Here is a 15,990-nt window from a genome sequence, read left to right as displayed (position 1 = left end):
AAGGCACTGCTTACATTTAGCCTGTGTCTTAATGGCTGTCCATCAATCCCAAGAGCAAAAGGATTTTGAAACTATGGTCTGTGGATCTAAGCTCAGGCAGCAAGGCTTAGGGCCTGGAGTCTCTGGTTGGGGCCTTTCCTTGACAGGTTTCCAGAATGTCTCTCTCCTTGATGAACTAAAACAGAGTCTGGGCCTGGGAATATAATCCTTTACATATGACATCAGATTCTCACAGCAACTGACAAACTCTGTATTCAAAGACGTAAAGTTAATCTAGTGTTTCAGGATTTCACCCAAGATGTTAACCTTAGCATACAGGGCAGTCAGAAACTCTGGGGTACAATAATCAATTTGCAATTTGTTCAGTTATTTCCTGCAGATTTCATAATCTTCAATAGGCAGAAAAATCGCCATATAAATCATTCCTATACTGTGTAAGCAACATTTTGAGGCCATTCTCTGAACAAACTCTCATAGAAATAACATTCTCCCAGCTGGCTGGGGTGGGGCGGGAGGGCTGGAGGCTGACAGGTGGCAGGAGGTTGGGAGCCTTAGAACTTCTGTGGAAGCCAATATCCTAATTAGTCTCAGATCAGAATTCAGGAGGCTGTCACACACACACACACACACACACACACACACACACACACACACACACACACATACACCCACACACACACACACATACACACTCTCTCTCTCTCTCTCTCTCCTCTCCTCTCTCTCTCTCTCTCTCTCTCTCTCTCTTCTGTGGCTTCTCTCACACAGTTGATAAGGTTTTGTGATCTCTCCATGGCTGAAAATTTAAAGGGATTGGTATTCTTTCACAACACTGGTGTGTGTGTGTGTGTGTGTGTGTGTGTGTGTGTGCGTGTGTGTGTGCATGCATTAAATTTTAGCATGAGAGGTGACTATGAGCTCAGAGACCAAATTCCACATTGTAAATCACCTCCTTCCCCTAACACTAAAGCAATAGAAATCTCACTCTCCCCACGGGAAGAGGAGAGGGGAGACAAAGACAGACAGAGAGAATGTGCATTCTGGGTGCATTCATTTGTTTACAAAGTCTTTCAAATCTCTACTTTTTGACAATAATAGACAACATTTATATAGCACTTTAAGGTTACAAAGCACTTTACTTACATAAACTATCTCATTTGATCTTCATAATAACCCTGTGAGATAGGTGCTATTATGATCCCCATTTTCCAGATTAGGAAATTTAGGCAAACAGAGTTTAAGTGATTTGTCCCAGTTCACATAGCTAGCTAGTGTCTTGAGACAGGATTAACTCAGGCCTGTGCAGGTTCCAGAGCCAACATTGTACACACAATGCCACCTAGTGGCGTAGTGAGGTGCACCCAAAAAATCCTCACTAGGCTATTTCTGCATATAAAAAGAGCTAAACCTCACTCCCATGATAATTTGGAAGTCTGTATTTTTTTTTAATTATGCCTGAGTCAAAAGAATTAATATTTCTTTAGTTTCCAATGCCATAAATTTATGAAGATTGGGGGAAGACAATTTTTCCATCTTTCTTCTCTCTCCCTTCCATACTGGCCTTTGTAAGACGTAGAAAGAACACTAACATGTAAAAGCTTTGAAATTGTCACCTGTTTTCAGCCCTCTCTGTTCCCACTCATTCTCTTTTGGCTGATCAGGCCATAGGACGAAAAAATGCTGTCCATGTAACCAGGACACAGAATATACACAAACATTACTGACAGAATATACTTATACTACATCTCTCTCTCTCTCTCTCTCTCTCTCTCTCTCTCTCTCTCTCTCTCTCTCTCTCTCTCTCTCTCTCACACACACACACACACACACACACACACAAACACAAGAACTACTCTCTCTTCCCAGAAATGTGGGGCAGCCATTTGAGTTTCCCCTATGGCCAAAGGTGTTAAACTCTGGGGCAGAGGACTGGCAGGTTTTTCTCTGACCTTCAGGCCCTGATGCCTCTCTTTGCCACCATTTTTCCTTCCATATCCACCATACCACTCCCTGAGGGTTGAAGAGTGCCTCATCTTATTCCACTAGTGGGACTTCTCGAAAACCACCCACAGCTCTTTGCCATTAGGTGCTGGGAGGTAGTATCAGCAATTCCCCCTACTCCCCAAATTTCATAGACTTATAGAAAAGGGATCAAATCTTTACTCTCTTTCTCCCATTTCTTGAACCCAGTAATCATTTTCACCATCATAGCAGTGGCTCTAAAAGTGCTTGGAAGCTTCAGCATATTTCCTAAATACAAGTATGAGGATAGCATAAATTACTGACTCTACACAAGCAAGGGGATTATGGAAAGAAGAAAGGAAGGAAGGAAGGAAGGAAGGAAGGAAGGAAGGAAGGAAGGAAGGAAGGAAGGAAGGAAGGAAGGAAGAAGGGAAGGAAGGAAGGAAGGAAGGAAGGAAGGAAGGAAGGAAGGAAGGAAGGAAGGAAGGAAGGAAGGAAGGAAGGAAGGAAGGAAAGGAAGGAAGGGAGGGAGGAAAGGAAGGAAGGGAGGGAGGGAGGAAGAAAGAAAGAAAGAAAGAAAGAAAAGAAAGAAAGAAAGAAAGAAAGAAAGAAAGAAAGAAAGAAAGAAAGGAGGAAGGAAGGAAAGAAAGGAAGAAAAAAGAAGAAAAGAAGGAAAGAAAGAAGGAAAGGAGGAAGAAAATAAGTATTTATTAAGCACCTACTATGTGCCAGTCACTGTACTAAGCATTACCTCTTTTTATCACTATTTTATCACTGTATCACTTTTTATCACTAGTATCTCATTTGTTCCTCACAACAACCCTTGGAGGTAGGTATTGTTATCCCCATTTTACAGTGAGGGAAACTGAGGCAGACAGTTTAACTGGCTTGCCCAGGATAAGTAAGTATCTGAGGCCAGATTCGAGCTCAAGTCTTTCTGACTCCTGGCTCAGTGCTCTACTTACTGTACCACCAGCTGCTTTATGACATGCCTTATTCAAGACTGGGTTTGCTTAGCTTATAAGGATACAGATGTCAAATACAAATTAGGGCTATATATTAGTAGTCCTGATGCTGGTGCTGGTTCAGTTAAATGTCCAAACTTTTCCGTGTCTGTTTTCCCCCAATGGAGATGAGGCTCATAATGGTGTGGAAGGCCTGACATGGCACCAAGCTTCATGCCCTGGGTGATTTTCTATGTCCCAGAGGCTAACAGCTACAATGTCATCAGTAAAAAGACATGATTTATGCATAAAACAAAGCAATCTTCATGCTCTATCTATCTGCATGGGTGGAGTGGGGTGGATATTATCCATCAGCATCCCTTAATTCTCAGCGACTATTCCAGCTGTCTACAGACTAGGATCTTCCCTCTTGAAAATCAGGCTGCTCCCTTTGACCTGCTTCCTCCTTTTAGATTGTGTGTTTGTCTGGCCATAGCCTACCACAGCATATGACCATAGGAGTATGTCACAGTCCTGAAAAAAGAAAGTGTCAGGAATGTTAAGGCTCAGAATTAGCTGAGGCTGGCAAGGCAAGCTAAGGACAACAAAAAAGGGGAGGAGGTTGAGCTATATTGAGGGAAAAAGGATTATCAAAGGAGACCTATCCTTAGGACACATGGGATGACTGTAGCTACAAGAGGGAAATGGCCGATCTGGTCAATTCCTGGTTTGCTTCTGTTTTCTCTACAGAGCAGAATGGTCATTTCACTGGAAAAGACAGAACCAAAAGGACTAATGGGGATACCCAAGATAAGTAAGGAGATAGTAAGAGGTGCTATTGAATTCAAGTCACTGGATCCTAGCAACTCCATCATCGGATCTTAAAAGAATTTGCAGATGTGATTACTGAGAAATTGTCAGTGATGTTTCAAAGATCTCAATAAATGAGAGAAGTACCACAGGATAGGCATAGTGTGAGTGTCATCCCAATTTTCGAAAGAGAAGAGAAAAAAGTCTGCAAAATATAGGCCAGTGATATTGACTTCAGTTCTTGGCTGTGTCAGTAAGGAGAAGATTGGTGAATGTTTAGCAAAGGAAGCAATAATCCCAAACAGCCAGCTTGACCATCAAAAAACAGGGCATGGACTCAGATTCTTACAATCTGTCCACTGCTCAGACTCTTACAATCTAGCCAATAGCTCACTAATGTTAAGACTCCTTAAGAGTCTGTCCAATATGGCGGATGTTCTAATAAACCTTGTCTTTGACTGAAAAAAAAAAAACCAGGGCATGCCAGACTAATCTCATTCCTATTTTGATAGAATTATTAAATTGGTAGATGAGGACAATACTTGCAGACACAATTTACCTAGGTTTTAGAAAAGCCTTTGATCAACTATCTTGTATTTTCTTGTGGAGCAGATGGAGAGATGTGAACTAGAAGCTAACACAATCCAATGGACTAAAAACTGGTCAGATGGCCAGACTCAAAAAGTAGTTGGTGGAGCAGTGGATAGGGTGCCAGTTCTAGTGTTAGGAAGATGCATCTTTGTGAGTTCAAATCTCAGACACTAGCTGTGTGACCCTAGGCAAGTTACTTAACCCAATTTATCTCAGTTTCCTTATCTGTAAAATGAGCTAGAGAAGGAAATGGCAAGCTACTCCAGTATCTTTGCCAACAAAACCCCAAATGGGGTCATTTAAGAGTCATACATGACTGAAACAACTAAACAGCAACGACAAAATAGTTCAATATCAACATGGCAGGAAGTCTAGTACAGTGCCCCAGAGATCTGTGTTTGGGCCTTGGTTATTTCACATTTTTAGCAGTAGCTTGGACATCTGTCAAATTTATAAAGAACACAAAAGTTGGTAAAGGTAGCTAGCCAGTAGGTGAAAGTCAGGATCCAAAGGAATTGTGACAGGAGAGAGCATGGAACTGAATCTAATCAGAAGAAAGTCAGTAAGAATGAATGAAAAGTCTTGCACTCGGCCACAAAAAGCCAACTGGACAAATACAAATTGGGGAGGAATGATTGAGGTGAAGCTAAGATGACAGAGTAGCAGGACAAAGTACAGACAAGCTTTCCCCAATAACTCATCCACAAATGTCTTAAAAATGCACCAGGCCATGTTCTGACTAATAAAGAAAAGGAAAAAAAAACACAGGGATTCATTTTCTGGTCCAAGTTGGCAAAAGGGCAAACAGAGATCCACAGATGCTGGGGATGGAGTCTAGCCAAAAATAGCCATACATGGAGCATTCCAGAATAAAAACTAAAAGAGGACTGAGACTGTGCAATAAGGAAAGAAGAGGTCCCAGATCTACATGGAAGGGTGTGACCTTGTACAGTGTGCTGAAACAAGTGCCATTTGGCAGCTCGGTTACTCACTACCCAGTTCCAAGTCACAAGTCCAAGGCAACCTGAGAAGCCTTGCACCTCACCTAAAGGGTGGTGTCCAGGGTGAAGAGTGGTAATGGACCCTAGGCTGTGTACTGATCAAGGAATAAGATCAGAAGAAAGCAGCAGTCATGTGACTCTAATCCCAGGAGTTGAGTGAACCAGCCTATAGCCCAGTCTTAAGCCTGCAGTGGAATGACAAGGGCAGGAATCCCAGACTAAATGGGAGCCAGTAGTTCTGAAACTATGAATCTGCAGAGCTTTCCAACTGGCTGATAGTGGCTGAGGCCAGCAGCTGTCTACAGGAACCCCAAACAGGGGCAAGCTCACAGGAGTCTTACACAGAACCAAGTCCAGGTAAAGAACTTGCAGATGTCAGATCAGGATGGCAATGACCAGACTTTACCCTTGATCAGACCACTTTGGGAGCACTGAAAGCTTGCAAATCCCAAAGCTCAAGCTGTCTCTGAGATCCTGGAATAACTCAACACTCAGAACCTCAAGAAAGCAGCAGCATGACCCAAGAGAATGCAAACTTAGCCCTGACCTTCTTCCCAGAAGTGCAATGAATCCAGACGTGACATTGAGTCCAAAGTCAGGAAAAATGAGCAAACAAAAAAATAATCCTACCATGAAGTACTATTATAGTGATAGGAACACTCAAGACAGACCTAGAAGAAAAGAATGACCCCAAAACATCTATAAGCAAAATTTCAAAGAAAAACAAATTTGAGGAGGATAGAGCCAAAATGGCAGAAAGAAGCCAAGAAGTTGCCCGAGCTCTCTCCAGTTTCCCTCAGAAATAGAGGACAGAGTGAAACAATTCTCCAGTTTAAGATTAACTTAGAAAGACTTCAGGAAAGGTCTGCCTCACTTGAGTAAAAGGAGAACACAGCCCAGAGCAGGTGGTGTCTGGGAAATTCAGTGGGAGGCTCTTAGCCACAGCACAGATCAGCACCCAAGGACCCTCATTCCTGGCTCATCAGGCCAGTGGCACAGCAGACCAGCTGTGAGGTCTCCAGCCGCAGCAAAGAAGGCAAATTGCCAGCACCGGAAACCAGGCAACAAGAGGCACAACTAGGCTGGGCCACCCCATAACAGTAAGCAAGCCACCAGTACCTGAGGGCCCAGTGGACAAGGCCAGTGACCAGGCCCCTGACCCCCACCACAAGAAGCTTAGGACAGTGCCCCCTGTGCCCCAGGAGCAGAGCTCAACTTTAAAATCCACAAAATAGGCAAAAAACATGAACAAGAAGCAAAAAAAGAACCTTGACCATAGACAACCTCTATGGTGACAGGAAAGATCAAAACACAAACTCAGAAGAGGACAACCACAATGCTTACGTGTGAAACCTCAAAGGGGAATATGAATTGGTCTCAAGCTCAAAAAGTCTTCTTGGAAGAGAGCTCAAATTTTTTTTAAAAAAAATAATATAAGAAGAAAAATAGAAGAAAAATTAGGAAGAGAAATGGGAGGCATGCAACAGCGAGTCAACAGCTGGGAAAAAGGACAAAAATGGACTCAAGAAAACAATTCCTTAAAAAAATACAATTGGCCAAATGGGAAAAAAAAATCCACTGAAGGAAACAACTCCTTAAAAAGTAGAATTGGCCAAATGAAAAAGGAGGTACAAAAGGTAACTGAAGAAAATAATTCCTTAAAAATTAGAATTGGGCAAATGGAAGCTAATGACTGTATGAGACATCACGAATCAATCAAACAAAATCAAAAGAAAGAAAAAACAGAAGAAAATATAAACTACCTCATTGGAAAAACAACTGACCTGGAAAATAGATCCGGGAGAGATAATTTAAGAATTACTGGACTACCTGAAAGCCATAATCAAAAAAAGAGCCTGGACAGCATCTTTCAAGAAATTATCAAAGAAAACTGCTCTGATATCCTAGAAGGAGAGGGCAAAATAGTCATTGAAAGAATCCACTGTTCACCTCCTGAAAGAGATACCAAAATGAAAACTCTAAGGAACATTATAAATTTCAGAACTATCAGGACAAGTAGAAAATACTGCAAGTAGCCAGAAAAAAAAATTCACATATCATGGAACCACAGTTAAGATTACACAGGACCTTGCAGCTTCTACATTAAAAGATCTGAGGTCTTAGAATATGATGTTCCATACGGCAAAGGAGTTTGGATTATAACCAAGGACCAACTACCAGTAAACTTGAGCATAATCTTTCAGGGGAGGAGATGGACATTCAATGAAATAGGGGACTTCCAGACTTTCCTGATGAAAAGACCAGAGCTCAACAGAAAATTCAATCTTCAATACAAGACTGAAGAGAAGCACAAAAAAGGTAACCAGGACAGAAAGAAAAAAAGCCTTGATATTCAATATAGTTAAATGGTTTACATCCCTACATGGGAAGATGATACCTGTAACTCTTGAGAACTGTATCTTTATTAGGGCAGTTAGAAGAGGTATACATAGATAGAAGGTGTGGTATAAGTTGATTCTGATGTGATGATACGAAAAAAATTAAGGGGTGAAAAAAGGATTGTACTAGGAGAAGAGGAAAGGGGATGCAAAACAGAAAAAATTACATCACATGCAGAAGTACAAAAGACCTATTACAGTAGAGGGAAAGAAATTGAACAAGCCATCAATGGACTCCTTAAGAAAAAAATCTCCTGAGCCAGATGGATTTACAAGTGAATTCTATTAAACATTTGAAAAACAATTAATTCCAATACTATATAAACTCTTCAGAAAAATAGGTGAAGAAGTCCTATCAAATTCTTTTTATGATACTAACATGGTGCTGATACCTAAACCTGGAAGAGCCAAAACAGAGAAAGAAAATTATAGACCAATTTCCCTAATGAATATTGATGCAAACATTTTAAACAAAGTATTAGCAGAGATCACAGTAACTTAGCAAAAGGATAATCCATTATGACCAGGTAGGATTTATACCAGGAATGCAGAGTTGGTTCAATATTAGGAAAACTATCAGCATAATTGACCATAACAACAAAACTAAAGTAAATCCTATGATTATCTCAATACATGCAGAAAAAGCTTTCGACAAAATACAACACCCATTCCTATTAAAAACACTAGAGAGCATAGGAATAAATGGAGTCTTCCTTAAAATGATAAGTAACATCTATCTAAAGCCATCACCAAGTATTATATGTAATGGGGATGAGCTAGAAGCATTCCAAAAAGATAGGGGATGAAACAAGGATGTCCATTATCATCATTGCTATTCAATATTGTACTAGAAATGTTAGCTTTAGCAATGAGAGAATTAAAAAAAAATGAATTAGAATAGGCAATGAGGAAACAAAATTATCACTCTTTGCAGATGATATGATGGTATACTTAGAGAATCCTAGAGAATCAACTAAAAAACTCCTTGAAATAATTAACAACTTTATCAAAATTGCAGGATATAAAATAAACTCACATAAATCATTGTCATTTCTATACATTACAAATAAAGCCCAAAAACAAGAGATAGAAAGAGAAATTCCATTTAAAATAACTGTAGATCATACAAAATATTTGAGAGTCTACCTGTCAAGACAAACCCAGGAACTATATGAACACAGTTACAAAACACTTTTCACACAAATAAAGCCAGCTTTAAGTAATTGGAAAAATATCACTTGCTCAAGGGGCAGCTAGGTGGCACAGTGGATAGAGCACTAGCCCTGAAGTTAGGAAGATGTAAGTTCAAATCTGGCCTCAGACCAAACACTTGACACTTACTAGCTGTGTGTGACCATGGGCAAGTCACTTAACCCCAATTGCCTAAAAAAAAAAAAAATATATATATTATATATATATATATATATATATATATATATGTATATATGTATACACACACACACACATATATATATATACATATATATACATATATATACATATATATACATATATATACATATATATACATATATATACGTTATATATATATATATATATCACTTGCTCATGGGTAAGCTGAGCTAATATCTTAAAAATGATAATTCTACTTAAATTAATTTACTTTTTCAGTGCCATACCAATCAAACTACCAAAAATTATTTTATAGAGCTAGAAAAAAATAATAACAAAATTCATCTGGAAGAACAAAAGGTCAAGAATATCAAAGGAGTCAAAGAAAAGAAATGCAAGGGAAGGTAGGCTAGTTGTAGAAGATCTAAAACTGCACTATAAAGCAGCAAACATCAACACTATTTGGTATTGGCTAAGAAATGGAGTGGTGGATCAGTGGAATAGGTTAGGTACACAAGACACAGTAGTCAATGACTATAGTAATCTACTGTTTGAAAAACCCAAAGACCCCAGCTTCTGGGATAAGAACTCACTATTTGACAAAAAAAACTGCTGAGAAAACTGAAAAATAGTATGGCAGAAACTCGGCATAAATCAACATCTCAAACCCTACATCAAGAGAAGGTTGAAATTGGTATACAATTCAGACATAAAGCCATGTCATAAGCCAATTAGGAGAGGAAGGAATAGTTTATCTGTCAGATCTATGGAGAATGGAAGAATTTATGACCAAACAAGAGATAGAGAACATTATGAAATGGGAAATGGATAATTTTGATTACATTAAATTGAAGAGTTTTTGCAAAAAGAAAACCAAATGCAACCAAGATTAGAATGAAGGCAGAAAGCTGGGAAACAATTTTTACAGCCAGTGTCTCTGATAAAGGCTTCATTTCTAAAATATGTTGAGAATTGAGTCAAATTTCTAAGAATAAAATGGTCAAAGGATATGAACAGGCAGTTTTCAGATGAAGAAATTAAAGCTATCTTATGGAAAAAACGCTCTAAATCACTATTGATTAGAGAAATGCAAATCAAAACAACTCTGAGGTACCACATCGCACCTATCAGACTGACTAATATGACAGAAAAGGGAAATGATAAATGTTGGAGAAGATGTGGGAAAATTGGGACACTAATGCATTGTTGGTGGAGTTGTGAATTGATCTAACCATTCTGGAGAGCAATTTGGACCTATGCCCAAAGGGCTATAAAACTGTGCATACCTTTTGATCTAGCAATACCACTAATAGGTCTGTATCCCCAAGAGATCATAAAAATGGGAAAGGATCCACATGTACAAAAATATTTATAGCAGTTCTTTTTGTGGTGACCAAGAATTGGAAATTGAGGGGATGCCCATTGACTGGGGAATGGCTGAACAAATTGTGGTATATGAATGTAATGGAATACTATTGTTGCATAAGAAATGATGAGCAATGAGACTTCAGAAAAACCTGGAAAGTTACATGAACTGATACTGAGTGAAGTGAGCAGAACCAGGAGAATATTGTACACAGTAACAGCAACATTCTGTGATGATCAACTTTGATAGACTTAGCTCTTCTCAGCAATACAATGGTCTAAGATAATTCGAAAAGACTCATGGTGGAAAATGCTATCCACATCCAGAGAACGAACTATGGAGTCTGAATGCAGATCAAAGCATGCTATTTTCTCTTTTTTTTCTTATGCTTTTTCCCTTTTGTTCTGATTCTTCTTTCACAACATGACTAAAGTGGAAATATGTTTAATATGATTGTACATGGATAGCCTATATCAGATTGCATGCCATCTTGGGGAGAGGGGAGGGGAGGGACTCAAAATCTTATAAAAGTGAATGTTGAAAACTATCTTTACATGTAATTAGAAAAATAAAATATTATTAAGTGGGAAAAAATAAAATAAAAATAAATATTTTTGTAATATGGGTCCTTTTCCTGTTTCTTTAATTTGGGGGGGGGGTATAAACCTAATAGTGGCATTGCTGAATGAAAGGGTATGTACAGTTTTATAGCCCTTTGTGCATAGTTCTAAATTGTTCTCCAGAATTGTTGGACTAGTTCACATCTTCACCAGCACTGCTTTAGTGTCCCAATTTTCCCACATCCCCTACAACATTTGTCATTTTCCTCTTCTGTCTTCTTAGCCAATCTGTTGGGTGTGCGGTGTTTAATGTGCATTTCTCTAATTATTATTGATTTAGAACAATTTTTCAAACGGCTATTGATAGTTTCAATTTCTCACTCTGGAAACTGAAATAAGGCAATTTTCAAAAGAAGAAATCCAAACTAATAAGATCCAAATACTTAAAATGCTCCAAATCTTTTTTTATTAGACAAAATGCAAATTAAAAGAACTTCCATTTCATACCCATTAGATTAGCAAGAATGATCAAAAAGTAATGTAAACGACAAGTGTTTGGAAGGGCTGTGGGAAAATAGGCACATTGATACCCTGTTGGTAAAGACTTTTTGGAAAATAATTTGTCACTATATCCCAAAAGTCATTAAATGACCTGACCCTGACCCAGAAATACTTTTACATGGACCATATGCTCAAAGAATTCATAGAAAGGAGAAAAGGGGCAAATACACATAAAATATTTATAGTAGCTTTTTCTGTAGTGGCAAGGAAATAGAAACTGAGGAATCACTGTGCAAATTAGGGCATATGAACTAATGGAATAGTATTGCACCCTAATACATGACAAAAGTGATAGGTGCAGAGAAATCTGGGAAGATTTGTATGAACTGATGTGGAATGAAGTGAAGATAACCAGAACAATATTTCAAAATAAATGTTTATTGTTATTTTATGTTTCTTATATCATCATAGTTATCCTAAGTACCCCTGCTTCTCTCCCTCCCAGAGCCATTTTATATGACAAAAGTCAGCACAACTGATCAATACACTGAGAAAGTCTGAATCACGTGCAACGTGTAACACTTGTAGACCTCCCACCTCCACCAAGGGGTAGGCTTGATGTATGTTCTCATATCTCTTTATTCAAATCCTGTTTGATCTTTATAATTTTCTTACATTTATTTTCTATTTTTTGGTGGGTCATCGATCTTTCCATTTACACTGTTGTAGTTACTGTGTACTTTCTTTTCTTGGTTCTGCTTACTTCACTCTGCATCAGTTCATGTAGATCTTTCCATACTTCTCTATATTCATCACACACATAATTTCTTACAGCACATTAATATTCTATTACATTTATGTATCACAATTTGTAAAGTCATTTCCCAATTGATGGGCATCAACTACGTTTCCACTTTTTAGCTATTACAAAAAGTGCCCCTAGTTTCTGCATCAAGGGACTGGAGGGCATGGAATATAACATTCCAGAGGACAAAGGAGATAGGATTACAACCAGGAATCACCTACCCAGCAAAACTGAGTATAATCCTTCAGGGGGGAAATGGTCATTCAGTGAAATAGAGGACTTTCGAGCATTCTTGATGAAAAGACCGGAGCTGAACAGAAAATTCGACTTTCATATACAAGACTCAAGTGGAACATGAAGAGGTAAACAGGAAAGAGAAATCATAAGAGACTTATCAAGGTTGAACTGTTTACATTCCTACATGGAAAGATGATATTTACAACTCATGAGACCTTTGTCAGTATTAGGGCAGTTGGAGGGAAAAAATTATATGTATGTATGTATGTAGATATAGAGATAGAGATAGATAGATAGATAGATAGATAGATAGATAGACAGACAGACAGACAGAAGAAAGAAAGAAAGAAAGAAAGAAAGAAAGAAAGAAAGAAAGAAAGAAAGAAAGAAAGAAAGAAAGAAAGAAAGTTAGACAGAGGGCACAAGGTGAGTTGAAGTTTAAGGGGTCGTATTTGGAGAATAAAATTAAGGGGTGAGAGAGGATTATACTGGGAGAAGGAGAAAGGGAGAAGTAGAATGGGGTAAATCATCTCACAAAAAAAAAAACAGAAAAGAAAAGGCTTTTACAGTGGAGAAGAAACAGGGGAAGATGAGAGGAAATGAGTGAATCTTATTCTCGTAGGATTTGGCTTAAGGAGGGAATAACATGCACACTCAATTGGGTATGGAAATCTGTCTTAACCTACAGGAAAATAGGGGGAGAAGGGGACAAGAGAGCAGGGGGATGATAGAGAGGAGGGCAGATTGGGAAAGGGGATAATCAGAAGCAAACACTTCTGAGGAGGGACAGGGTCAAAAGAAAGAATAGAATAAATGGGGGGGGCTGGATAGGATTAGGGGAAATAGAGTTAGTTTTTCACAACATGACTACTATGGAAGTGTCCAGCATAACTGTACATGTATAACCTATTTTAAGTTGCTTGCCTTTTCAATGAGGGTGAGTGGGGAGGGAGGAAGGGAGAAAAATTGGAACCCAAAATTTTAAAGACACGTGTTTAAAAAAAAATGTTTTCACATGCAGCTGGGAAATAAGAAATACAGGAAATGGAGTACAGAAATCTACGCTGCCCTACAGGAAAATAGAAGGGGAAGGGGATAAGAGAAGGGAGAGGGGAGAGATAGAAAGGAGGGCAGACTAGGGGAAGGGATATTCAGAATGCATTCCATCTTGGAGTGGAGGAAGGGGTGAGATGGTGAAAATTTGGAACTCAAAATCTTGCTGAGGTAAATGTTGAAAACTAAAAATAAATAGATAATGGGAAAAAAACCAAAAAGTGCTGCTACAAATATTTTGGTGTATATGGGGCTTTCTTCTTATCTATGGCTTCCTTGGGGTATAAGGCCAGTAATGGATAGTCTCTGGTTCAAAGGGTATAAACATCTTACTCACTTCATTCTTATAATTCCAAATGGCTTTCAAAAATGGATGTGTCATTTCCCAGCTCTACCAAAAATGTGTTAGTGTGCTTACCATTCCACAACCCCTCCAACATTGAACATTTTAATTTTTATCATTTTTGCCAATTTTGGAGGTATGAGGTGAAACCTTATAATTCTTTTGAATTACATTTCTTTTATCATTTGTGATTTGAAGCATTCTTTCATGTGGCTGTGAATACTTTGCAATTCTTTTGAAAACTGTTTGTTCATAGCCTTTGACCATTATCTATTAGGGAATGACTATTAGTTATATATTTTTATTAATTATTTATATATCTTAGATACCAAATCCTTTTCAGAGAAATTTGATGCAAATATTTTCCCCATTCTACCATTTCCCTTCTTATTATATATGCATTTATTTTATCTGCAGAAACTTTTCAGTTTCAAATAATGAAGCTAATCTGTACTATCTTTTGTAATTGCCTCTATCTGTTGTTTGGTTAAGAATAGTTGTGAACGTATATGATCTGTTGCTCTTCTAATTATTTTTATAGTGTAATTTTTAATATTAAGGTCACACATCCATTTAGAATGTATTGTGGAGTGTGGTGTAAGGTGTTGGTCTGAGCTTAATTTCTATCAGACTGCTATCCAATTTTCAAAGTAGTTTTTATAAAATATGGAGTTATGTTTTCCACTTTATCAAACACTGGGTTATTGAATTCAACTGAATCTCCTTTGCCTAATCTGTTCCATTGATTTATTGCTTTGTTTTCTTTAACCAGTTCCAGGATAATTCTGATGATTGCTGTTTTATAATATAGTTTTGAAATCTGAAAGATCTATTCCCCTTAGACATGAGCATTGAGTTAATTATTTAGATTGTTCTTCATTTCTTTGTAATTTAATCTATACAAGTCTTTTTGTGCTTTGCTAGGTCAATCCCCAAATATTTTATGCATTTTATAGTTATTTGGAACGGGATTTCCTTTTCTATGATTGCTTCTTGTGTTTGGTTATTATCGTATAGAAACACCATTGCTTTTTTTGTTATTATTTCTTTCTCACTTAATAGCTTTCTTTTTTTAAATTTTGTCTTATTAATTTATTTTGATTTATCAATAATCACTTCCATGCACTTTTAAGTTTAAAATTTTTCTCCCCCTTCCTGCCCACCATCCTCCCCAAGACAGTGCACAATCTGATATAGGCTATACATTTACATTCCTATTAAACATATTTTCATTTTAGTGATGTTGTAAGTAAAAATTAAAACCAATAGGAGGAACCATCAGAAAGATGAAACAAAACTCAACAGAAGAGAAAAAAAAAATAGCAGTTCAACTTCCATAGTTCTTTCTTTGGATGTGGATAGCATTTTCCATCACAAGGCCTCTGGAGATGTCTTAGATCCTTGTATTGCTGGGAAGGGTTAAGTTTATCAATGTTAGTCATCGCACAACATGGCTGTTATTGTGTACAATGTTCTCTTGGTTCTGCTCACTTCACTCAGCATCAGACCATACAAGTCTTTCCAGGTTTTTCTGAAGTCAGCCTGTTCATCATTTCTTATAGCACAATAGTATTCCATTACATTCATATACCACAATTTGTTCAGCCATTCCCCAATTGATGGGCATCCTCTGAATTTCCAATTCTTTGCCACCACAAAAAGAACTGCTATGAATATTTTTGTACACGTGGGTCCTTTTCCCATTTGTATGATCTCTTTGGGATATAGCCCTACAAGTGCCATTGCTGGGTCAAAGGGTATGCATATTTTTATAGCCCTTTGGGCATAGTTCCAAATTGTTCTCCAAAATGGTTGAATCATTTCACAACTCCACCAACAATGCATTAGTGTTCCAATTTTCCCACATCTTCTCCAACATTTATCATTTTCCTGTTTTGTCATGTTGGCCAATCTGATAGGTGTGATGTGGTACCTCAGAGTTGTTTTTGATTTGCACTTCTCTAATCAATAACAATTTAGAGCATTTTGTCATATGACTATAGATGGCTTTAATTTCTTCATCTGAGAACTGTCTGTTCATATCCTTTGACCATTTATCAATTGG

Source organism: Phascolarctos cinereus, unplaced genomic scaffold, assembly GCF_003287225.1.
Source record: "Phascolarctos cinereus isolate Bilbo 61053 unplaced genomic scaffold, phaCin_HiC Scaffold_8;HRSCAF=390, whole genome shotgun sequence".
Classification (NCBI taxonomy): domain Eukaryota; kingdom Metazoa; phylum Chordata; class Mammalia; order Diprotodontia; family Phascolarctidae; genus Phascolarctos; species Phascolarctos cinereus.
This window is presented reverse-complemented; position numbering follows the sequence as displayed.